This window comes from Apium graveolens, chromosome 8 (genome assembly GCF_009905375.1).
Source record: "Apium graveolens cultivar Ventura chromosome 8, ASM990537v1, whole genome shotgun sequence".
NCBI classification, from domain to species: domain Eukaryota; kingdom Viridiplantae; phylum Streptophyta; class Magnoliopsida; order Apiales; family Apiaceae; genus Apium; species Apium graveolens.
In genome coordinates, this window is record NC_133654.1 from 72,591,353 (window position 1) to 72,618,764 (window position 27,412).

The window sequence follows — 27,412 nt, forward strand, 5'->3', positions numbered from 1 at the left end:
GTCTTTATCTAGGTATTCGTTTTATCTCGCTTATGTGCATTTGAATGTATTTTATGCGTGTTCGGATTTTTCTGTTAATTTAAGTACGTTTTGTTTTCGAAAACGAACAGACCGGGACGTCAAACCCCACAAAATCTGTGTTTTTATTTTTATAAAAAATTTACGTATTTCAAATACCCAATATTTTTCCATTTTTGCATTATTCGCATTTTTTGGGAAATTTCGATATTAATTTTGTATTTTATCGTTTTTAAATTATTCCCCGTAATTATTATTTTGGGGCCTATTTATTTTAATTTAGGGATAAAAATACCCTTATTTGTTTATTGAGTATTTATTTTTCAGTTAGTATAAATATCAGGATATATTATTTTATTTTATTATTATTTTCAGAAAATTTCTAAAAATAGCCTAAAAATCAGAAATTATAAATTTGGGAATTAGGGTTGTCCTTGAGCTATTCGATCGATTGATCCCTCTAGAGGAATCGGTTTGCAGCGATTTCAATCCCAAATCAAAGCCGGAACCACGTCCGTTATTTTGATACAAATATCTCGAACTGAGGTTCGGTATCTTGCGAAAACGTTGTTTTTCATTTTTGTCCGATTTAGGTTTTTATTATCTGTTGATTGTCGATTGATTTTGATGCTTGAATTAGAAATCTGGGATGATTTTGAACTTATTCGTATATAAAAACGTGTCAGTGATTACTAGGATTGGTAGTTCGAATTCGATTTAAGGAGTCGAATTTTTGATTGAATTTTATGTTCTTCTTGTTGATGTTTTGATGATTGTGAATACATGAATGAATTCCTGGGATTACAAGTTTCATTTCCGTATATAGAACGTTAGATTTCATTTAGGATTGTGTGGATTGAAATTTTTCCGGTGAAGTCGCCGGTTTATTATCGAGAATCGGCCAGACCTATGTTTCCAGGCGATTTCACGCCGTTTTTCGACCGGTAAACGAACCCAATAGGTGTTGTATTGTTAGATTGTCGATGTTGGGATTTGATTGGACTGTTTTGGACTGGAAAAAAAAGCCACGCCGGAAAATTTCCTAGCGACCGGAATCTGGTAATTCCAGAAACCAGCGGGATTTTCCGGCCACCTTCACACAGACCCGTTAGGGTTCTTCATGACCCGGGAACCCGATTCCCTTGACCCGGTTTTGATTCGCGAGAGCCCAATTCCAATTTTTGTATTCTGTTTCCACTAATTTTCTTTTTCTTTTATTTAAAAATTCATTTTTCTAATTTCAAAAAAATCATCTATGTAATTTTCAAAAATCTTTTACTTATTATTTTTAATTCTAAAAATTATTTATTTAATTATTTTAAATTCCTAAAATTATTTTCTTTTATTATATTCAAAAATTTAATTTGATTTAATTATTTATAATTTATTTTGGTTAATTTTTTATGAGTTTAATTAATTGATTAATTCATTTAATCAATTAATTTTATTTATAAATAGTTAAATAAATCTAAATTATTTATAATTAACTCAAATAATTCCTAAAAAATATTTTTAAGCTTTTAAAAATGATATTCTGGTATTTAAAAATCAATTATTATTATTAATTGATTTAATTCCGTTTATTTCTTATTTTATTCATAATAATTGAACCGTTCATCCGTTTAATACGAAACGAACGCGTATAGACTCAGAAAAACATTATGCTACCAATAAAAATACTTTTAAGACCTAATTTCTTTTGTATTGCAATGCCATTTGATTTGTTAATCCTTTTGAGTCAGTATCTGATCGGTAAACATTATTACTGACCTGATTTTAATTCTGAACGTACTGAAACCTATGTTTTGACAACCTGACTTATATGTTACATGAAATATGTGATTACGTGATATATAAATAACATGATTACGTGTTACGTGATATGCATGCTATCTGTTTATAGTTTTAAAATGCCATGATTAGTTATAAACGATCGGGTAGAGGTCAAGACGTATAGTTACGTCGATTGAGTTTGGTTCTGTCAGTTAAGATAGTCCTTTTGTTTATGATATCGAGTAGCAAGGAGTGCGGTCAAGTGTTAAACGGAGATAGTAGCCAGCAACTATAAGCAGAGTTATAGTAAGAGGTTATCGAGCATACCAGGCAAGTACCCTAACTTCACTTATCGTTCAAGTGACGTTTATTTCAAATCATATTATGTAAGTATACCTACCTTTACTTATTGTTCAAGTGATACTATTATAAATTTTATTCTGTAAATATCAATATCTTCATTTATCATTCAAGTGATGATTATTCTGACTCTATTATTCAATTTCTATACTATTCTAAGTTCAGAATAGTTAAATGTTTTTACATTTCGCTATAATTTACTCTCTACAGTGAAGCTTTGAATTGAGATTAGCGAATAACTAATTGTTCTGGTCATTTCTCCATTGGTAGTTGAGATAACTCTGGACCATGAGAAATGGTGAATTATGTGGTGAAGGATGTCATTTAATTCGACTACTTTGATTGAAAATTGTTTTTATGGGTTGCATGGTTGCGTAAGAGGCCGTAGCGGCGGTCCAGCGTGAGTTATGTGTTATGCAGGATATAACACCTTGCTAGGCCGATATGTGCCTTGGGTACCCTTTCGTTTAGTTGGATATGCTTCGGCATACCGGTGTTGCTCCGCGGCTGATTAGCGACGACAACACACCGTCGTTCGAGGATTCTAATCCCAAAACAAAATACATATGCAAATGTTGTTTATTCTCAAAACGTATATCAGTTTTTTATATTGTTCAAGTATTGTTGGTTGGTTTTGTTCATCAGATACATTGTTATTGTTGTTCTAAATCATAAGTTATATACTGCTTGCTGAGCATTTCTTTCGCTCATACTTGTTTCATATCCTGATTCTTTCAGCTTGGCCAGAGCAAGCTTGAGTACTAGGTCTGACCAGCAGTTGTGTGCTTGTAGATAGTTTGGAGTGTTTTCTAGGTAGACAGTTTGGGACGCTTGAATAGTCTAGAGGTTTGTAATAAAATTTGAATAATTTGTAAAACTAATTAGAGTTATGGGTTGTAATAACTGTTGATTTATATTAGTGTCTGTTTCATACTATAACTTGTGATCGATCCAGTTGTATGCAAGGGGTCATATTTATTATATTATTCCGCTGTGATTATTTTATTATGGTTTATTGGCTAGTGACCCCCAAATTTAGACCCCGAGTTTGGAGGGTGCCACAGTTCAGGTACAAGGGTGGAAAGGAAATCATATGGCCTCTACATAAGATTCTCAATGAAGGCTACAGTGTCTTGGTGAAAGTATTCTCTACAGTGAAGAAGGATTTTGGATTCACCAAGGTGGCCAGAACAGAGGTACTCAACAAAATTCAATAAATAATGCAAAGCTGGAGAGATCCAAATGCACTACCAAGAATCTTAATTGTTCCTTACACTGGAAATAGAGTGCACTTGAGGCCATACTGGTTGATGGAGTTTAAAGACAAAAGAAATACCAGAAGATTCTTCATACTAGAAGACCATCTAAAGATATCAAACAATGAGACTCTCAAGGAAATGCAGGAGATGCTGGATCTATCTAATGAAGATGAATCTGAGTTCAATAGACAACTCCAACACCAGATAGAAGAGAACAATGAGAAGGTAGGAAAGAAGACTAGAAACTCAAGGAAAAAGAATTAATTTGCTCAGTCTAGAGGAGCACCTTGAACAAGTCTTGTGAGATTTTTGTGAACTTTCTTCTATCAATCTCCAATAAAATTTGCAGCACTTATCATTTTTATCTACTATTGAATGATCATTTTGTTTAAGGTGTTTTGTTATCATCAAGTCCTCCTAAATTTATGCCTACAATTCTAGTAGACATAAATTAGGGGAGATTATAACGAATATGTTGTAGGCTTGATGATATTTCACCAAAACACCTTAGTAGATTTAATTAAGTGTGTTTGTAATTTTCAACAGATTATCTTACTTTGTCATCCATTGAAAGAGTAGCTTATGTTTAAATAAGTTTTTGTAGCACATTCCTGTATACTGTAATGTCTTAGAGAATTACAGGTTGTAGGATATTCTATGTCATGTTGACTACTAGAATGATATGCAAAATAGGTTGGCTAATTGTAAATATTAGATGCCTTGTAATTTTACATAAAGGAAATTGTGTCAACTGCTTTGAAAATACTTTCAAATCATGATTCTACAAGGCTTCGATGGATGACTCAAGATACTCTCAAGGGATGATCCAATAGAGACTCAACGGATAATCTACAAAGTCTCGACGAATAACAAATTCAAATAACAGTTGAGAGTGACGTGACAGTCACATGGGTTGATTGTATACAAAAGGAATGTGGCAGCCTATTTGCAGGTTTATGAGAACAAAGAAGCATTTCTATTTCCATGCTTACTTGAAGAAATACAAAGATGCTGGATAGAGAGATGAAGAAAAATTTGATTAGACTTAGAAATTTTGTTTTATATGTTTGTCTTTTTCATATGTAACTTGGTGATATATAAACCAAGAGTAACAAGTAGATATTTATCGATTGAATTGAGAAATTGAAAAGGCTACATCTGTTAGGAATTTCTCTGTTCTTTCTTTGTAACTTTATTTATAAGCAGCTGTGTCCATTCTTGCATCACAGAGTTCTCAATCAATATATATCTATGGTGGAAAAGATCAATCCACCATAAAGTTTTTAAATCTTTATGTTTAATTACTTTGTTTCTTGAATATATATATCTTTCATTTCCGCACACTTGCATATTCAAACACAGATATATTTTGGTAAAGAGTTTTCTAATTTCCAAAAGAATCCAAGAATTACATTCAACCCCCATTCTGTAATTCTATTGTTAGATTATTTGGGAATAACAGCAGAAACTTCAAGTTTGAGTCCTCTTGGTCATATTCTCTGTTGACCAGAGATAAGTCATTCAACAGCTTTTGAAATCTATTATAGATCTCATTTAAGGACTCATTTTCTCTTGAGTCAAAGTGCTCATATTCTTGAGTAAGTAGTGTTCTCCTATTTTTCTTGATAGAAGAAGTACCTTGACACTTCATTTCTAAAGCATCCCAAATTTCCTTTGCTGTTTTAATCCAATAACCCTATTGGACATAAAACTATCAAGACTTTTATGCAAGATATATCTTACTTTTGTATCTTTCATGATTGATATTAGATCTCCTACAGTATAGTCTTTCTTTGGTTTATCAACCATCTTTTATTCTTGACCAGCAGCTGCTACTGTCAACTTCATTGGCCTATGAGGACCATCATAAATTATGCTTAGATATTCAGGATCTGTAGCTTCCAAACACATGGCCATCTCGACCTTCAAGATTGGATATTCATGTATCTTTAGGATTGGAACTTTGATAGCCTCATATCTACTCATATTGTTGCTAATCTGTGATGTGGCTGGGGGTGGTGGATTCTGTTGTTGTGGTTCTTCATCTGCCATTGAAGATTGATTTTCATATCTTAAACTATATTTATATCAGCAGCAGGCTCTGATACCAATTGTTAGGTCCGTAATACAACTGTAGAGGGGGGTGAATACAGTTTATGCAAACAATTCGATAAAGCTTATGAGAAACAACAGTTTTTATATTAATCAGATAAAAACTATTACAAAAGTACTCTTTCAAAGGATGAACAATTATCCTTGAGAGCTGTTAGGTTATCTGTGAGATATATCAATTCGTAACACATATAGTATAAGCCTAATATGTGCTTATATAGTGCACTGTTACACAATCAGTAAGGAATCCAGTTCTATTATAATAAGGAAACCTAATACATATCCATGTATGATTCTTCTGTAAGTAAAGTCCTTCACCGCCTTGAATTCTGCAATCCCTTTCCTTATTTGATATCTACTGATATGACTAAATACTTGTAACACCCCTAAATCCGGGGTCAGGATTTGGTGTCACTTAAACAATCTTTATATAATATAAAATTATATACAAATGACCCCTTAGCTTCGGATCGATTACAGGTTATGGTGTGAAACAAGAATCTAACTATCTATAATTCACAACAACTAAAATACAGGATTAAATACCTTTGTACTAGTTCCCATGTCTTATTTTTCTAACATCTTCATCCTCTTGTGGCGGAGATCTTTCTAACTTCTGTTGTCTATCAAAAGCTATTCAATTTTTATCCTCATTTATTTTTTATAATAAATAAGAATTAACAAAGCAAGAGTGAGCCAAAAATGCCCAGCAAGTATCATAAATGGTTTCCAGGTATCAGATCAAAGAAACTTCTGGAAATAATCTTTAAAGGATATCAAAACATTTTATTTATATAAAACAGCTGAGCGAATAAAACATTGGCCCTTATTGGCCTTTAATCATAAATCACATTTCTCTGTAAAAGAATAGTGAACGTTTCACTGATTCATTTCTTGAATCAAATCTTTGTTTGATTTTGCAATCATAAACTTTCCAAGAAGGAATGCCATTAATGGCGATCAACAATAAATTAGATTGGACACTAGAAACTAACATATGCACTATAACCTGCTGATCAGTCAGGATATAGTGCGGATCTATACCCAACTGCATAGACCCACCAACATAGGGGGTACCCAGACAACTATGGCCTAATAATCAAGGGTCCAGCCATCCCTGGCCCTTAGGGTCCAGCTCATTCCTGGCCCTTAGGGTCCAACTCATTCCTGGCCCTCATCGTAACTATCCAGTCTGTGGAGTATTTGTCAAATCATTTTGATTTTAAAATACCCCGATTCAGGGTCCGCAAATAACCTGAAAGAATGGGTATTTGCTCAAGAGATCAATCGATAATCAAGGAACAAGATCAAAGAGGTACTTGCATAAGTAAGAGTAATTGCAGTGAAATATAGAAATATTTAACTATTCTGAAGTTAGAATTGGAATGAAGAAATATTTGTAGTATTTTAGAAGAAAGGTTAGGAATACTTGCCTCAATTGATAAACCTCTTATTTTAACTATCTTCCATATCACTCAGTCCTGATGTGTCTGCATTTCCATTGACAGACCACTTGACCTGTAATAACCCCAAAAATTTTGGACATTATGTAATCCTTATGAATACTGATTTTGTTGATTAAGAAAAATTTTCATGCCACACTATGTAGGAGTCCTTTTATTGATATTCTGAGATCTTATTAGTACTCCATATGGTATATAAATGTATATAAAGATTGTCAGAATCCAAATTGAGGCAAGTATCCAATTAATCATCCAAATATCTCACTCAACTCCCATTTTCCACCACAAACACAATTAACAAAGAAAAACACCCTCCCAAGAATATTGCTCTCGGCTTTCTTCATTCCAAGGAAGAAAAATTTCAATAATTCAAGCATCACTTCATAAACAAATCCAAGGTAAATTCCCTAGCTTCTGGATGATTAGATAGGCATATCCTAGGAGTTTAAGCTTCCGATTCTTCATGAATCTCTTCCAATAAATCAAGGAAGAAGATGGTGAATAGTAACTTTCAAGAAATAACTTTAGTTTTCTTGATTTTTTATGAAAGTTTAAGGTTATACAAGCAAGGATCAAGGTTCTTTTAGGCATTCAAAGCTCTTGTGTTGTGTAAGGAAGCTTCAAGAAGGTATAAAACTTCAAACCCTAGCTTTACTTTGAGTATTAGGAATGGTTTTGATTGTTATGGTAAATTAGAAGCATGATGCTTGTGTGTTTAAAGTTTGGATTGGATTTGTAGTGATTTGGATGATGAAATCTTGTTTAGAGTTAATGAAACTTAAGTATAGTTAGTAGTTCATGTTTGTGGTTGAATGAATTGGAAAATCTTGAGGTTTGGGACTGATGTAGTAATTTTTGGATGAGGGTTGGTTGTATTGTTGGTTGTGAGTTGAATTGTGGTTGTTTGGAGTGGTTTAAAACTTGGTAATCGCGTAAACATAGCCGTCGTAATGCCCGTTTTCATACAACTGCTTGTTCTTAGTGTTCGGAATGGAGAGCTAACTGTCTAATCTGTAACTTTGCCATTTTTAGCTAGAATGTGTCGTAAGCTTCATTTTGATATGTGGTTTGCTTGAATCCGATTTATGGTTTAGGAGAAACGACCATTTTAAGTAACGGCGTCTCGCGAACGAACCATTTCCCTTCGCCTTACTTTGAAACCTTTGTTAAGGTCCTTGAATGACTATTTGGAGTAAGAAACAATTATGTAAGGTTAATGGGTCAGTTTTTATAGTATTCGTGAAAGCGTCGCCTTAAAATTCATAACGGTTAATTTATTAAAAATGGTGGATCCTAGGGTACTCGAGCGACTTATGTGAATAGTTAAGCGCAAAAGCGAACATTAGGGTCCAATTGGTTAAAGTCTAGTTTCTTAAGCGACCGCGGTTTAATTCCAACTTATATGTTGTTTATAGGTTACCAGACTCGCCCCAGGCCTTTTACCACCCCCAGTCGCTCAGGTAAGTTTTCTACTCGTTATATTGTTGTTGTGATGTAAATATATATATATATGCATTATCTTGTGATAAGTGCATGATTGTTATTAGCAAATCTTGCGATATATTGGAGCATGTTGATATGGTATATATATGCATGTTGTGAAATCTTGATATTTTATTATCAATTCAAATGCTTATAAACTGCATAATACCTATGTTAGTAAAGCAGTAGTTGGGTATACCCTTAGTATAGGGGACCCAAAGGCTAACATTTTTCTAAACTGGGAGGCGATGTTTCCGAGTATATTATATATATATATATAGTCTTCAAAACTATTAATCGAATAAGGTTTATTCGATAGTTTTATATTATAAATGAATATTCATTCGAGGACTTATGACTCCGCTTATTTATTTAATGAATATTATTTTGAATATTCATTCGAGGACTTATGACTCCGCTTATTTATTTAATGAATATTATTTTGAATATTCATTCGAGGACTTATGACTCCGCTTATTTTATTTAATGAATATTATTTTGAATATTCATTCGAGGACTTATGACTCCGCTTATTTTATTAAATAATATTCTTTATTTTATTAAAGAATAATGTTTCGATATTTGCCAAGTATTCGGAAAATAATTGATACTATCAAATCATTCTTACTTTAAATATTTCCAGAGATTATTTTCAAACTTTATCAAAACTATTTTTGGAAAGTTAGAGCGGATCCCAAAACTCGTTTTCAAATTTAAGATCTTCCTTTCAAAGGGGATTTAAATACTTGCTCAAAAATCTCAGGTATCCGGCTCCGTGATGTATTTTTATATTCGCAACAAGGTTTCTGTTTTGATAAAAAAGTTTTTGATTACTTACCCAACACTCGGGAAGTAAAATTCTTGGAATAAGTCAATCCATTAACAGGCATCGCCTGGAAAATATCGGTGAGTTTTCCTTTCCACCTAGATACGACTTCTTGGTGGAGCCGTATCAACAAGTTTCTACTTGGGGAACGGGGGGATGAGCTTTACGTTTTAGAGTCATGGATTTCATCTGAACTAGGAGTGGCGTAAGTGGTCGAGTGGCGCCGACCCAGCCTTATTATATTGGCCCAAATGGCCCGGAAGTTCCGCTAAGACGGTCCATTCTTTAGGAGTCCAGTGTTCGGTTAATAAGTAAATCTGACTGTTCTTCCCTACATGTAGAAAATGGTGGGGTTGCACTACTGCAACTGATCATCGTGAGTGGTCTTCCTGGCGCGCCAAACTCTCGTAATGAGTTCATCATCCAGTTGGATATTTCTGCAACACTACCCAGAGCACTTCGATAGAAAGGCTACGGCTGGGCGATTGTTGAGTGTTGGCAGGGTCGAGTTTTCAAAATGATATTTTCATCAAATGAAGTATCTCATAACTTCATTTCATTTTGATGATATTTCAAAGATTGATTTTATACAAGTTTTGTCTTGTCGCTTCATCTATGGGATGAACTATTTATAACTTGAACAGTGGTAGTTCAAGTAGTATTCGGAAAATGTAACACCCCCAAATCCGGGGTCGGGGATTCGGGTTGTCACGAGTTCCATTTCCCTTATCAATACTTAATCTTAACAGTCAACCAACTACTGCGTACTATGACCCCATAATATACACACACACACCACAAGTTATAGTCTCAGAGATGAATACCAAAAATAACACAAGTCATTTTATTCCACAATTATAAGTCATTACACCTCAAAAGGGCATCTGAATAAATTTACATATTCTTTGCCATTATTACAATTCATAATATACATAAATCCGGTACATTAAAAGTTGAAAGCCTATCCTATTGGTAGTTCCTACCTCAGCCACAACGGCATCAACGCCTACAGGAAATTGCAGTACATTTCCTATCCGCTCACGAATTGGGAGCTCGGTCCTGTTCATCTTGTCTATCTGTTGTTGTGTGATGAAAGAAGAAAACAAGGGTGAGCCACAAGCCCACTGAAATAATATGTATAATAATTTACAATATATGAGCATTCTCATTCATGGAAGTCTTGGTCAAGTAAAAATGAACCAAGTTTGATATCCTAACGCGACCAAGTCACAAAATATTCAGTATATATGTATATATACTTTTCAAAATCTTGGAAGTCCTCTTCCATGCATAATATACACAGAGTTCCAATTTATAACGGTAAAAAAATATCGTTACAAGGTGATCTCATATATCTAACCTTGTCTCAACGTTTTTCTGAAAATCTTTGTCATGCATAAGATAATCATTTACTAGATATAAGTTGAAAAGATGAAGTTATAAGATACTCCAATATACTTATATATTTTCCGAATATTGCTTGAACTACCACCGTTCAAGGTATAATCAATTTCAAAAGTTCATCACATAGATGATACTACAAGAAAAGACTTGAATAGAATCAATCTTTGAAATATGATTCAAAAGAAATGAAGTTACGAGATACTTCATTTAAGTCCCGATATATATATACACCTATATATATATATATCTCATACATTCCCTGAAAACCTCTGTCATGAAAAGTATGAACAGAGTTGCAATATCCATTGAATTTGGAAGAAAAGAATTTTGGCATAAACCTGATATCTTACTGATCAGACAAAGATACCCTAAGTAACGTTTTCTACTAGTAGACGGACGAATTCCCCACTGGTCATCACCCTAGCCGCATTAAGACCTATGCTGGACTGCCACTCAGTCACTTACGCATTGATGGACTCCCACTGAGCCACTTACACTTTCATGGACGCCCACTGAGCCCATGTTGCTTATGCCGACTCAAATATATGGACTTACTTGCCGAACGTTGGGCAAGTAATCAAAATGTTTTCTCAAAACAGCAACCTCGTTGTGAATATAAAATACACCACAGAGCCGGATCTCTCAGGTTTTTAAGCAAGTATTCAAGTCCCCTTCAAAAAGGAAGATCTTAAATTTGAAAATGAGTTCTGGGATCCGCTCTAACTTTTAAAAATCATTTTGAAGACTCGAAAACATTTTAAAGAATGTTTAGAGCAACGCTGATTTAATAAAATAAATCAGTCCCGATATGTTGGAGAAAATATCTGAATATTATTACTTAAATAATATTCCCATAACGGATAGTCTTTATAAAATAATTGAAGTAGAAGTTTTAAAACTCATACTTGAAATGAATAATAAATAACCAAAGATATACTTATACGAAAGTACGATCTGTATTTGAATAATCGAAAATATGTTTAATTATCCAAACATTATTCTTTAATAAAATAAAGAATATTATTTAATAAAATAACCGGAGTCATAAGTCCTCAAATGAATATTCAAAATAATATTCATTAAATAAAATAAAGTTATCGAATAAACCTTATTCGATCCATAGTTTTGAAAACTATATCTATATATATATATAAAAATATATATATTATACTCGGGAACATCGACTCTCGGTTTAGAAAATGTTCACCTTTGGGTCCCCTATACTAAGGGTATACGCAACTACTGTTTATCTCTAGCATAGGTATTATGCAGTTATAATCAATTGAATCATCAATTAGATATCAAGATTCCAAAACAGGCATGCATATAAATATCATATCACATGCTCCAATATGTAGCAAGCTTTGATAATAACAATTATGCACTTATCACAAGATAATGCATATATATATTTATATCACAACAACAGTATAACGGGTAGAAAACTTGCATGAACGACTGGGGGTGATAAAAGGCCTGAGACGAGTCTGCTAACCTATAAACCACATATAAGTTGGAATTAAACCAAAGTCGCTTAAGAATCTATACTTAAACCAATTAGACCCTAACGTTTGCTTTTGCGCTTAACAGTTCACTTAAGTCGCTCGAGTACCCTCGGCTTCACCATTTTTAATAAATTAACCATTAAGAATTTTAAGGCGATTCTTTCGCGAATACCCTACCAAGTGCCTAGTCCACTTTACATAATTGTTTCATACTCCAGTTAGTCATTTAAGGGCCTTAACCAAGGTTTCAAAGTAAGGCGAGGGGTAATGGTTCGTTCGCGTAACGCCGTTATTTAAAACGGTCGTTTCTCCTAAACCGTACATCGGATTCAAGCGTACCACATATCAAAACGAAGCTTGTAACATGAACTATCTAAAAATGGAAATGGTCAAAACCTAATAGTGAGTTCACGGGTCCTGATGTTAAGAACAAAAGCAGTCTAAGGTAAATCGGGCATTACGACAGCTATGTTTACGCGATTACAAAATTTATACCATTCCAAATCAATCCACAATCAACCCACAATCATTACTACAACCAAACTCCTTCCATACTCTACTACAACAGCCCCAACCTCTCAAGATTTCCAATTTATAATATCCTCCAACATGAACTAAAAGCTTATACTTAAGTTCGTTAACTAATAATCAAGATTTACTATTCCAAACACATTACAAAACCAACCAATCTCTAAATATTCAATAACCATGCTTCTCATGAACTATAATACTCATAACAAGCTCTTAACATTCAATAATAAGGCTAGGTTAAGATATTATACCTTCCTTGTGAGTAGGAGTAACTAATGAGCTTGAAACAACCTTGGAAAATCCTTACTAAAGCTTTATCTAAACAAAAACACAAGATCAAAATTTCAAGTTCTTGAAAAACACTATTCACTATCTTCTTTCATGAATTATTGGAAGAGATTGTGAAGGAAATGGAAGCTTAGATTCATAGGATATCTATATCTATGTACAAGGAACCTTGGATAATTACCTCACTAATTAACAAGGCTTGGAACTTGAATTTGAATTTTTTCTTCTTTGAAAAATTTGTGTGGCTTATAATCAACCATCAATTCCTTCCCTTTTGGTCATGCTTATGTCATCCTCCTATGTCATCTTCCCACACTTGTCTTCTTCTTGTTGTTGTGATGACATCATCATCACTAACCTCTTTGATTAACTCCTAATTACTTGGCTAATGATCGTTGATCTGTTATACGGTTCGCTTAACTTTCGTTTTCGTTTATCGTTTGAGGGATCATACCCGGGATCTTATTACTTGGGTTCCCCTAAACCTTTCTCAATATTTTATAATCCTTTTATGATCCCCTCTTATAATCCTTGAATTTAAATCCTTTTAATCATGCTACCTTATACTCAATTCTTTCGGTATCCGGTGGATTTTCGGGAAAAATCAAAGTGTTCGAATTTGGATTCTAACGATCTTTACATACACTTATTTACTTTATGGAATACCAATACGATCTTAGAATTTCCATAACAGTACTCCTATATAGCGTGGTCTGATAATTTTCCTTAATCAGCATCATCAGCAAAAGATACTATTCATCAGTGTTTCAAAAATTCCAAAAATTGGGGTTATTACAGTCTCCCCTCCTTAAAAGGTTTCCGTCCCGGAATCAGATAGAAAATGAATAGGGATACTCTCTTAGCATTGCACTTTCTAACTCTCCAGTAAATTTTCCCACATTGTGGTTCTACCACCAAACTCTGGCTAGTTTGGTAACCCTTCTCCTAAGCACTTGTTCCTTCTCGATCTATAACCCTTACTGGTTGCTCCAAATAGATGAAGTATGGTTGCATGTCTATGCGCTCGTACTCTCCTATATGTCCGACATTTGGGTTATGCTTCCTTAACATTGATATGTGGAACACGTTATGAACTTGCTACATGTTCGGGGGTAGGGCCAGCTCATATGCTAACTTCCCAATACGTCTTAATATATCCAAGGGTCCAACAATTCGTGGGCTTAGCTTTCCTTTCTTTCCGAACCTCATTCATCCTTTCCAAGGGAATACCTATAACAGCACTAGGTCCCCTACTTCCTATTCTTTGTCCTTTCGTGTCAAATCAACATACTTCCTATGTCCATCTTGGGCTACTACCAGCCGTCCTCTGATTAGATCTATTAAATCCTTGGTCCTTTGGACCGCTGCTGGTACGAGCATCTTGCGCTCTACAACTTCATCCTAACATAAGGGAGATCGACAATGACTTCCCTCAAGGATCTCATAAGGTGACATCTCGATACTGACATACGGTCTATTGTCGTAAGAAAACTCAATCTGCGTTAAGTGATCATCCCAGATTCTTTCAAGTCTATTGCACAGACTCTCATCATAGCTTCTAGCATTATAGCTTTTGCTTCTCAATACCCATTCTTTTCCAGTTCGTAATCATTACTATCTTCCGTACATAATACTATTCTAGATATACCTTTACTTGCTAGAGTTTTATAACCTTTTAATAATCGCGTCAACCTTAGTATCATGAACGCGTTAGAATCAGAATACCACCGTACTTGGTACCACTTCATCTCTAGCTGCCTCCATCTTCGAAAGTTTGGTCCTTTGTAAGAAGTAAAAGAATTTATTGAGAGATCACTATGATCATGAACACTTGTTCTATTGCATAGTTAGTACAGAAGCTGGCCAGCCTTTAGTACTTGACAAGCAATTAAACAACATGTGGTATCCTACTAGGCTTCTATCACACAGATAGATAGTCATTCCGCAATACCTCCCCTTCTGGAAGGGTTGTTCTTCTCAGCTTATACAAAATGAAAAGGAGAGAAAAGAACGGATTGAAGAGAATTGTATATGAAAAGAATACTGCCACAAAATATCTGGCTTGGAATCTACCTCTGAACTATAGAGGTTTGTCATAGGAGAACAAAACATATGTGTATATATATCAACATCAAGTATTATAGCTTCGCATTTCACGCTCCTGAATATCTATTATTCCGTCCATCGTTCTATGGTCCCATGCTCTTGCTCGAGCTTATAAACAATCACCTTTGAAACTCCCTCGACATCGAAAATCGAATCTGGGATTTCATTCTAGACCTCATCGTTACTAGAATCCATTTCTATACCGCAACCTTCTTCGTATGGGTAATACTACTCTTTATTGATAAGAAGGAATAAATATTGAATAGGTAGATAATCGACTAAATTAGTCTATCAATGATAACTTATACATCACCACAACCCGATTACTGGTACCCAATCTCAACATCCATTACACAACAACTCTCACGGTTGTAATCGGCTCATTATTCAAAGAATCGTTGATGCATTACTATAGTCCACCACGGACCTACTATAGTCATTCGTTTTCCTTGGAGTCTTAATAGCTAACCATACGGAGTCCTTACATATCGTATCGAATTCTTCTAAGGAGGTAACATGATCACCGTTCATGATTCATGAAGAACACTCCTGAACTTGACGTACATATAACATGAAGCAGATAAAATTACAGAAGAGTTTCAATGAAAGCAACGATAGCAGGTTAATACCATTATTAACCATATGTCTTTATTAGAAGACATGAAGCTCAAAGGTTCATTTAGTCCTCTCGTAACATGGTTCTGGCTTATCTCAAGATAGCACCTTCTAAAATAGATAGCCCGCTCACAGTGCTAACATGAATTAAATCTTTACCAAACTACTATTACGGTTGAGTATCGTACAATCATCAGAAGAAATGTCAATCTTTCAAACCATAATCCAACCTTCACGACTTTAACCATTATCACTGTATTCCTCTGGCACGAGCGCCTATAATTGTCCTCTTACACTTAAAGTGTCGGCCACCTCTTTGGCATTTCCTGATAGTAAAATTTCCTTGCAATCAATGTCTTTTAAATGATCTTCAACTAAATTTTCTACCTCATTTCTAATCACTGCTTGTGTGAAAATTCTCTTCTTTATGCTTTGGTAAAAAAATATATATATCACCATTTTTCCATAAGTTATTGCCTCGGTCTTTTAGAGGTTAACATTGTCACGACTGACTTTTGATCATACTTAGGACGTCTCTTATCTTGGGTCCTACTTATTTTCACCAATCTCGACCTTCATTGGGTCGATCTACACTTTCTCATGGTTTAACGTGTGCCCCACTTGGCATTATTATAATTAAGTCATATTTCCTTTATCAAAATTTCTATTCTTGAGAACTTTGAATATTACCTTTTTCCTTGTAAAACCTCTAAGGTTATCCTTGAATCGTTCCTCCTGTATTCCCTAGATACAGGGCATATCAAAATACCATTTACTAATACTAGAACCATTGTCTATATACTTCTGAAAAATTTCTCCACTGATCCTTAAAGGTTGCTGTTACCTTAATCCTTTCCGATTCATATTGTCAAAACTCATATTGTCATTATTAAGGGTGAAATGCCAACCTTCATGCATTCCCCTATGGTTCATCTCAAGTTATCCAGGTTCAATCCTTAATTCCACCTTTAAAAAGGTACTCGCATTCTTCCATGGGTAAATCAAGTCATATATCCTTGATAAAGGTATCTTATTCCATCATTCCCACCTCGATAGTCTATACCTAATTTCACAATAACATTCTTATTCAAATTGAGGTCAATCCATATGGCCTCCCAAAAGATAACAACGATTATCCGCTTTTCTTTCCTGATTTGGTAATGATCACATGGATGTTCTGGAAGATATTGGTCGTGTTCAACGTGAACTTCTTCTTAATAAATCCTTATTTACTTTTGTTGTTTATCTCAATAGTCACCTCAATGTTGGAATATCTTTCATACCTGGCGTCTCCCTTTCTGGGTATCATGCCACCGGTCTTACACTTCACATTCTTGAAGGTTACTTCATTCATCCAATTTTCCTAATTTCTTACTTTCTTGTCTCCTCAGTCTATCCGCGTCTCATTATTTATCCTTCGAACTACCTCAAGGTTTCCTCGAATCCTCCCAACTCCCTTATTATTCCTCAAATTCTATTGCCTTTATATTCCTTTCCACTTCAGTCTCTTTTTATTTTCCTTTCTCTTACCATCATTTCATGAACCCACTAATCATTGACTTCAAACATCACGTCGTTTTGAGATTCATGTCCTCAGAACGAATCTTGACAACTTTTAGAACTTAGATTCATAATTCATCATGCTCGTTCGCCTTTGTTCGGGCTCTAAAGCTTTTACACTATCTCCTTATCTTTGGGAAGTAATTTCCTGAAAACAATTGACTGATCTGTAATCAGTTTATTATAACCTCTGGCTCCGTGCCTTCCTTGGACTTTCACCAGCGGGTGGCCTCTCTCTTAGGAAGGTAAGTGGAAAAACAGTCTTTTGCGCTTCGTCAATCATTTAGAATCTCAAATAATTCATTTATTTCCTTTAGCCAGGCTCTTGCCTCGACTGGGTCACCCTGTTCCTTGGAACTCTGAGAGCTTGGCGACTTAAAGGTCATGAAAGAATTTCCCACCGCATTGGTTCCTCAGGGTGGTGGTTGGGGATAAAAGTATAAGTTTTGTTTAGGCGGGTCCATGAATTGCCCAATAGGAGTACCATCCTGGTTCTTCCTATCTTGCTCGACTTCTATTTTCTCAGTATGAAATGTTTCATCCTTCTCCCATAATCAGGGTTATCTTATAAGTTAAAATCCTTGTTTTCCATTTCATTATGTTATGGGTTCTTTCTTTCTTGATGGCGACCTCCCTGACTATCACATTCAGGGTTTGCCCTAAATCTTATTCCTCGAACTATGGCTTTCATCTAAGATCTCATCCTTAAGCTCTTGAACGTTTGGAACCCAAATTCTGTAGGAACACCTCATTATTCCCTTTTCATCTTTATCGGTATTAATCTCTTCTCTATTTGTTGGCTCTCTGCCTTCATTCATCACTTTTTCTTGGCACAATATGACTTTTTCTCCATAATTCAAGCTGCATTACAACCTCAAACAGCCTTTCAGTACTGGCTCCGGTTACCTTCAGTTCTATTTCCAATTTCTCGAAATCTTTTATCTACTCTCCCAAAGACATTATCATCTTGAGTCTCTCATCTCTACCAAGGTCGTCAGCCACTACATTGGCTTTACCTGGCTGATAAATAATCTCATAATCAAAATCCTTGATTAGTCTAACACCTTCTCTTGCACATGTTGAGCTCTATCTGCGTGAAAATGTACTAGAACTCTTATGGTTTGTGTAAATCTCGCACTTCTCTCCATACAAGTAGTGCTTCCAACTTTTAGGGCAAAACTATTTCCGCGAGCCCAAGCTCATGGGTGGGATATTGAATTTCATCTTCCCTTAATTGTCTTGACGCCTACGCGATTACCTTGTCGTGTTGTATAAGACTGCACCCTAATCCCTTGTGCGAAGCATCACTACAGATCACAAAATCTCCTTTTCCATCTGGAAACGCCAACATAGGGGCCGTCACTAATCTTTGCTTCAGTTCTTGAAAGCTGTTCTCGCATTTCTCTGTCCATTCGAACTTCTCAGACTTACGAGTAAGCCGCGTTAAAGGGGATACTATCTTTACAAACTTGAACGAACCTCCGGTAGTGACCGGCCAATCCTACCTCTGGTAGTCATCCTAACCATGGTTATCAATTCCTCAGTGGTCCTTTATTAATTCTTGTCAGGATCCTCCACAGGATCCTCCTCGGCAACAATCCTTTCTAGGACAACATCCTCAACCGCTACATCCTCAATATGAACATCATCCGGTCCCGCGTTAGGACGCTCTATCAGATCCACAATCTGATCTCCAATAAGTAATAAAACATCATCACGTTGTTGCTCCTCAACCTCAGGGTTCGGAGTCCCGCTACCATATACGATAACGAACTACGCTTCTATCACGATATTTATAAGGGTTCCCATAAGGGTTTTAACTGTCAGTACTACGGTAGGTAGTTCGACTATGAACTTGGCAAGAGTTCTTATTATCATTGTGAGTTTATTATTATATCGTCGCATCATCTCTGAGGTTTATAACGCTTAGCTCTGATTCCATTTCTGTAACACCCCCAAATCCGGGGTCGGGGATTCGGGTTGTCACGAGTTCCATTTCCCTTATCAATACTTAATCTTAATAGTCAACCAACTACTGCGTACTGTGACCCCACAATATACACACACACACACCACAAGTTATAGTCTCAGAGATGAATACCAAAAATAACACAAGTCATTTTATTCAACAATTATAAGTCATCACACCTCAAAAGGGTTTCTGAATAAATTTACATATTCTTTGCCATTATTACAATTCATAATATACATAAGTCTGGTACATCAAAAGTTGAAAGCCTAGCCTATTGGTAGTTCCTACCTCAGCCACAACGACATCAACGCCTACAGGAAACTGCGGAACGTTTCCTATCCGCTCACGAATTGGGAGCTTGGTCATGTTTATCTTATCTATCTGTTGTTGTGTGATGAAAGAAAAAAGCAAGGGTGAGCCACAAGCCCACCGAAATAATATGTATAATAATTTACAATATATGAGCATTCTCATAATACTCATGAAAGTCTTGGTCAAGTAAAAATGAACCAAGTTTGATATCCTAACGCGACCAAGTCGCAAAATATTCAGTATATATATATATATACTTTTCAAAATCTTGGAAGTCCTCTTCCATGCATAATATACACAGAGTTCCATTTTATAACGGTATAAAAATATCGTTACAAGGTGATCTCATATATCTAACCTTGTCTCAACGTTTTTCTGAAAATCTTTGTCATGCATAAGATAATCATTTACTAAATATAAGTTGAAAAGATGAAGTTACAAGATACTCCAATATACTTATATCTTTTCCGAATATTGCTTGAACTACCACTGTTCAAGGTATAATCAATTTCAAAAGTTCATCACATAGATGAGACTACAAGAAAAGACTTGAATAGATTCAATCTTTGAAATATCATTCAAAAGAAATGAAGTTACGAGATACTTCATTTAAGTCCCGATATATATATATATACACCTATATATATATATCTCATACATTCTCTGAAAACCCCTGTCATGAAAAGTATGAACAGAGTTGCAATATCCATTGAATTTGGAAGAAAAATATTTTGGCATTAACCTGATATCTTGCTGAACAGACAAAGATACCCTAAGTAACCTTTTCTACTAGTAGATGGACAAATTCCCCACTGGTCATCACCCTGGCCGCATTAGGACCTATGCTGGACTGCCACTCAGCCACTTACGCATTGATGGACTCCCACTGAGCCACTTACACTTTCATAGACGCCCACTGAGCCCATGTTGCTTATGCTGACTCAAATATATGGACTTACTTGCCAAACGTTGGGCAAGTAATCAAAATGTTTTCTCAAAACAGCAACCTCGTTGCGAATATAAAATACACCACAGAGCCGGATCCCTCAGGCTTTAGTATTCAAGTCCCCTTCAAAAAGGAAGATCCTAAATTTGAAAATGAGTTTTGGGATCCGCTCTAACTTTTAAAAATCATTTTGAAGACTCGAAAACATTTTAAACAATGTTTAGAGCAACGCTGATTTAATAAAATAAATCAGTCCCGATATGTTGGAGAAAATATCTGAATATTATTACTTAAATAATATTCCCATAAAGGATAGTCTTTATAAAAATAATTGAAGTAGAAGTTTTAAAACTCATACTTGAAATGAATAATAAATAATCAAAGATATACTTATACGAAAGTACGATCTTTATTTGAATAATCGAAAAAAAGTTTGATTATCGAAACATTATTCTTTAATAAAATAAAGAATATTATTTAATAAAATAAGCGGAGTCATAAGTCCTCGAATGAATATTCAAAATTATATTCATTAAATAAAATAAGCGGAGTTATAAGTCCTCGAATGAATATTCAAAATAATATTCATTAAATAAAATAAAGTTATCGAATAAACCTTACTCGATCCATAGTTTTGAAAACTATATCTATATATATATAAATATATATATATATATTATACATCGACTCCCGGTTTAGAAAATGTTCACCTTTGGGTACTCTATCCTAAGGGTATACGCAACTACTATTTATCTCTAGCATAGCTATTATGCAGTTATAATCAATTGAATCATCAATTAGATATTAAGATTACAAAACAGGCATGCATATAAATATCATATCACATGCTCCAATATTTCGCAAGATTTGCTAATAACAATTATGCACTTATCACAAGATAATGCATATACATATTTACATCACAACAACAGTATAACGGGTAGAAAACTTGCCTGAGCGACTGGGGGTGATAAAAGGCCTGGGACAAGTATGGTAACCTATAAACCACATATAAGTTGGAATTAAACCAAAGTCTCTTAAGAATCTATACTTTAACCAATTAGACCCTAACGTTCGCTTTTGCGCTTAACGGTTCACTTAAGTCGCTCGAGTACCCTCGGCTCCACCATTTTTAATAAATTAACCATTAAGAATTTTTAGGCGATTCTTTTGCGAGTACCCTACCAACTGCCTAATCCACTTTAAATAATTGTTTCATACTCCAATTAGTCATTTAAGGGCCTTAACTAAGGTTTCAAAGTAAGGCGAGGGGTAATAGTTCGTTCGCGAAATGCCGTTACTTAAAACAGTCGTTTCTCCTAAACTGTACATCAGATTCAAGCGTACCACATATCAAAACGAAGCTTGTAACCTGAACTATCTAATCATGGCAATGGTCAAAACCTAACAGTGAGTTCACGAGTCCTGAGGTTAAGAACAAAATCAGTCTAAGGTAAATCGGGCATTACGACGGCTGTGTTTACGCGATTACCAAATTTATACCATTCCAAATCAATCCACAATCAACCCACAATCATTACTACAACCAAACTCCTTCCATACTCAACTAAAACAGCCCCAACCTCTCAAGATTTCCAATTTATACTATCCTCGAACATGAACTAAAAGCTTATACTTAAGTTCGTTAACTAATAATCAAGATTTACTATTCCAAACACATTACAAAACCAACCAATCTCTAAATATTCAATAACCATGCTTCTCATGAACTATACTACTCATAAAAAGCTCTTAACATTCAATAATAAGGCTAGGTTAAGAGATTATACCTTCCTTGTGAGTAGGAGTAACTAATGAGCTTTAAACAACCTTGGAAAATCCTTACTAAAGCTTTATCTAAACAAAAACACAAGATAAAAATTTCAAGTTCTTGAAAAACACTATTCATTATCTTCTTCCATGAATTATTGGAAGAGATTGTGAAGGAAATGGAAGCTTAGATTCATAGGATATCTATATCTATGTACAAGGAACCTTGGATAATTACCTCACTAATTAACAAGGCTTGGAACTTGAATTTGAATTTTTTCTTCTTTGAAAAAGAGATGAAGCCGAGAGCTTCTTGGTTTGGAAAATGAAAGTCAACTTTGTGTTTTGTGTTTTTGATTTGTTTTGGCTTGGTTTCTTTGTTTTTGTTTTGTTTAATTAACCTTTTATCCATGGTAAAATTTGTGTGGCTTATAATCAACCATCAATTCCTTCCCTTTTGGTCATGCTTATGTCATCCTCCTATGTCATCTTCCCACACTTGTCTTCTTCTTGTTGGTGTGATGACATCATCATCACTAACCTCTTTGATTAACTCCTAATTACTTGGCTAATGATCGCTGATCTGTTATACGGTTCGCTTAACTTTCATTTTCGTTTATCGTTTGAGGGATCATACCCGGGATCTTATTACTTGGGTTCCCCTAAACCTCTCTCAATATTTTATAATCCTTTTATGATCCCCTCTTATAATACTTGAATTTAAATCCCTTTAATCATGTTCCCTTATACTCAATTCTTTCGATATCCGGTGGATTTTCGGGAAAAATCAAAGTGTTCGAATTTGGATTCTGACGATCTTTACATACACTTATTTACTTTATGGAATACTAATATGATCTTAGAATTTCCATAACAGTACTCCTATATAGCGTGGTCTGATAATTTTCCTTAATCAGCATCATCAGCAAAAGATACTATTCATCATTGTTTCAAAAATTCCAAAAATTGGGGTTATTACAGAAAAGATATAAGTATATTGGAGTATCTTGTAACTTCATCTTTTCAACTTATATCTAATAGATGATTATCTTATGCATGACAAAGATTTTCAGAAAAACGTTGAGACAAGGTTAGATATATGAGATCACCTTGCAACGATATTTTTATACAGTTATGATCTGGAACTCTGTGTATATTATGCATGGAAGAGGAATTCCAAGATTTTGAAAAGTATATATACATATATACTGAATATTTTGCGACTTGGTCGCGTTAAGATATCAAACTTGGTTCATTTTTTCTTGACCAAGACTTTCATGAGTACTATGAGAATGCTCATATATTGTTAATTGTTATACATATTATTTCGGTGGGCTTGTTGCTCACCCCTGCTTTCTTCTTTCATCACACAACAATAGATAGACAAGATGAACAGGACCAAGCTCCCAATTCGCAAGCGGATAGGAAACGTTCCGCAGTTTCCTGTAGGCGTTGATGCAGCTGTAGCTGAGGTAGGATCTACCAATAGGCTAGGTTTTCAACTGTTGATGTACCAGACTTATGTATATTTACGAATTGTAATAATGGCAAAGAATATGTAAATTTATTCAGAAACCCTTTTGAGGTGTAATGACTTATAATTGTGGAATAGAATGACGTGTGTTATTTTTGGTATTCATCTCTAAGACTATAACTTGTGGTGTGTGTGTATATATTGGGGGGTCACAGTACGCAGTAGTTGGTTGTTTATTAAGATTAAGTGTTATTAAGGGAAATGGAACTCGTGACAACCCCGATCCCCGGCCCCGGATTTGGGGGTGTTACAGAAATGGTATCAGAGCTAAGCATTGTAAACCTCAAAGATGATGCGTCGTTAAAATGATAAGTTCACTAAGATAATAAGAACTCTTTCCAAGTTCATATTCGGACTACCTAGCGTAGTATTGACAATTAAAACCCTTATGGGAACCCTTATAAATATCATGATAGTAAGATAGTTCATTATCGTATAGGGCAGCGGGGCACGAAACCCTGAGGTTCAGGGGCATCAGCATGAGGATGTTTTACTACATGTTGGAGATCAGATTGTGAATCTGATAGAGTACCCTAACGAGGGACCGGATGAGATTCATATTGAGAATACTGCGGTTGAGGATGTTATCCCAGAAGGGATTGTTGCTGAGGAGGATCTCGTGGAGGATCCCGATAAGACTGAAGAGATGATCGTTGAGGAATTGAGGACCGTAGTCAGGGCAACTACCAGAGCTAGGATAGTCAGAAGGGCGGCACGAGAGGATGGAGAGTTACCAAGGGCACAACGAATAGTGAGGGCAGATGGAGCGGGGCCTTCCATGGCACCAGTTATACCAGTATCCGAACCTCTCCAGGAGGTTCCTGTAGACATCCATGAGGTTCCATCAATTCATGTTCCCTCCCCTATACAGAGCCCAGCACCTTCTGAGGAAATGCCACCTTTGTCTCCTGCACCATTGTCACCTGATACCGTGCTTGGTTATCCATTTGGATCTTCGGGTCTGCACCTCCTGCACCCCATGGAATGCTTGATGCTACCGTTTAGGCTTTTCTTATCGCTGATTATCATAAGACTTTGGGTGGCCTGTCAGAGGCCCGTAATGTTAGGAGTGATCTGTTGGATCGACTTACTACACCAAGGATTGAGGGCGGGGTACTTCCGGCAGGATTAGCTTATAGCATGGACAAGATTGAGGCTACCACCCAAATTACATCCAGAGGCCATCTTGAGGGTCAGATTGATCCAGCTCTACTTGCGACTATCTTAGACCTCATCACCTCTTTGATGGAGCAGGTTAGGGATGTCGTGTGTGCCCGCATTTCTTGATCCATAGTAGTGTGCAGAGCCAGAGCGATCAGACAAGAATTTTCATGCAACACCACTTTTGGAAGATTAGCCTAAGTTATGAATGATTAGTTTTTAATGACTAGATGATTATCTGTGGTATTACTTTTGGGATAGAAGCGATCAGATCAAATGATGTAATTCTCTTTCATGTATTTATTTGTTGTACTCGAACAAATGTTTATGTATATATTCGCTCCTTTCAGTGCAGATCAGTTTGCTTGTGATAAGTTCATATTGTTAATTGCACTCTTAGCACTTAAAGAATGTCATGAAGTTTATAGAACCTTAGAATTCATAATTTACGATCATGTAAGAACTGTACGAGGGAAAGACTTAAGCAAAGTAAGTAAGACAGATTTAAAGAGATTCTCAATTTTTTTTTCTTCCAAGCATTATGCCCCCACGAGGAATAAGATTTGGGGCAAACCCTGAATGTGATAATCAGGGAGGTTGCAATCAAGATGTAAGGAACCCATAACATAATGAAGTGGAAAATGAGGATTTTAACGTATAAGATAACCCCGATTATGGGCAAAGGATGAAACATTTCATATTGAGAAACAGAAATTGAGCAAGTTAGGGAGAACCATGACGGTACTCCTATGGGGAAATTTATGGACCTGCCTAAACAAAACTTATACTTTTACCCCCAACCACCACCCTAAGGAAGCAATATGGTGGGAAATTCTTTTAGGACCTTTAAGTCGCTAAGCTCTCAGAGTTCCAAGGAACAAGTTGACCCAGTCGAGGCAAGAGCCTGGCTAAAAGAAATAGAGGAATCATTTGAGATTCTAAATGACTGACGAAGCACAAAAGACTATTTTTGCCACTTACCTTCCTAAGAAAGAGGCCACCCGCTGGTGGAAGGCTAAGGAAGATAAAGAGATAGTGTAGAAGTTTTAAAACCATGCCAGAGGCGGACAAGTATGATGAATCATGAATCTAGGTTGTGAAAGTCGTCAAGGTTCGTCTGAAGGACACGAATCCAGAATGACGGGATGTTTAAAATTAATGCTTATGTTGTGTTGGTTCATGAAATGGTTGTAATAGAAACGAAAATAAAAGACTGAAAGGGGAAGGAGTATAAAGGGATATAAATGAAATAGAGTTGAGAAGTGATAAGGGAGTTAGGTATGGGAAACCCTAAGAAACCCTTGCAATAAATATAGATAAGTTTGTCATCATCAGCGCGATGGTGACTGATCATGAGATAAATTCAAGGTTGAAGGCATAAGCGATACGTATAATTAATCCCCTTTAAGTTGAGAGTATTCGATGAAACTTTGAGATAAACCGATGGATTAATAAGGAAACACAGATGGGCCGAGGAGACAGGATAATAAGATATTAGGAAAATGGGATGAAGGAAGGGACCTTCAAGAATAGGAAGTGTATGTAAGACCTGTGACTTGATGCCCAAAATGGGAGACACCGAGTATAGAAAATATCTCAACATTGAGATGACTGTTGAGATAAACAACAAAAGTAAATGAGGATTTAGTAAAAAGAAGTTCACATTGAACACGACCAATATCTTCCAGAACATCCCTGTTATCATTACCAAATCAGGCAAGAAAAGTGGATAACCGTTGTTATCTTTTGGAGGCCATATGGATTGACCTCATTTTGGATAAGAATATTATTATGAAATTAGGCATGGACTATCGAGGTGAGAATGATTGAATAAAATACCCTTATCAGGGATATATGACATGATTTACCTATGAAAGGATACAAGTACCTTTTTAAAGGTAGAATTAAGGATGAAACCGCAATAACTTGAGTTGAACCATGGGGGAATGCATACAGGTTGGCATTTCACCCTTAATAGGGATAATATGAGTTTTGACAATATGAAGTGGAAAGGATTAAGGTAACACCAACCTTTAAGGATCAGTGGAGAAATTTTTCAGAAGTATATTGACAATGGTTCTAGTATTAGTAAATGGTGTCTTGATATGCCCTGTACCTAGGGAGTACATGAGGAATGATTTAAGAATAGACTTGGAGAAGTTACAAAAAGAGTGGTGATACTTAAGTTTATACAAGTAGAAACTTTGGTAAAGGAAATATGACGTATTAATAATAATGCCAAGTGGGGCACGTATTAAACCATGAGAAAGTATGGATCGAACAAGTAAAGGTCGAAATTGTTTAAGGCAATTAGGATCTAAGATAAAAGATGTCTTAAGTATGACCGAGAGTCAGTCGTGACAATGTTAACCCCTAAAGACCGATGCAATAACTTTTGGAAAAATGGTGTTTTTT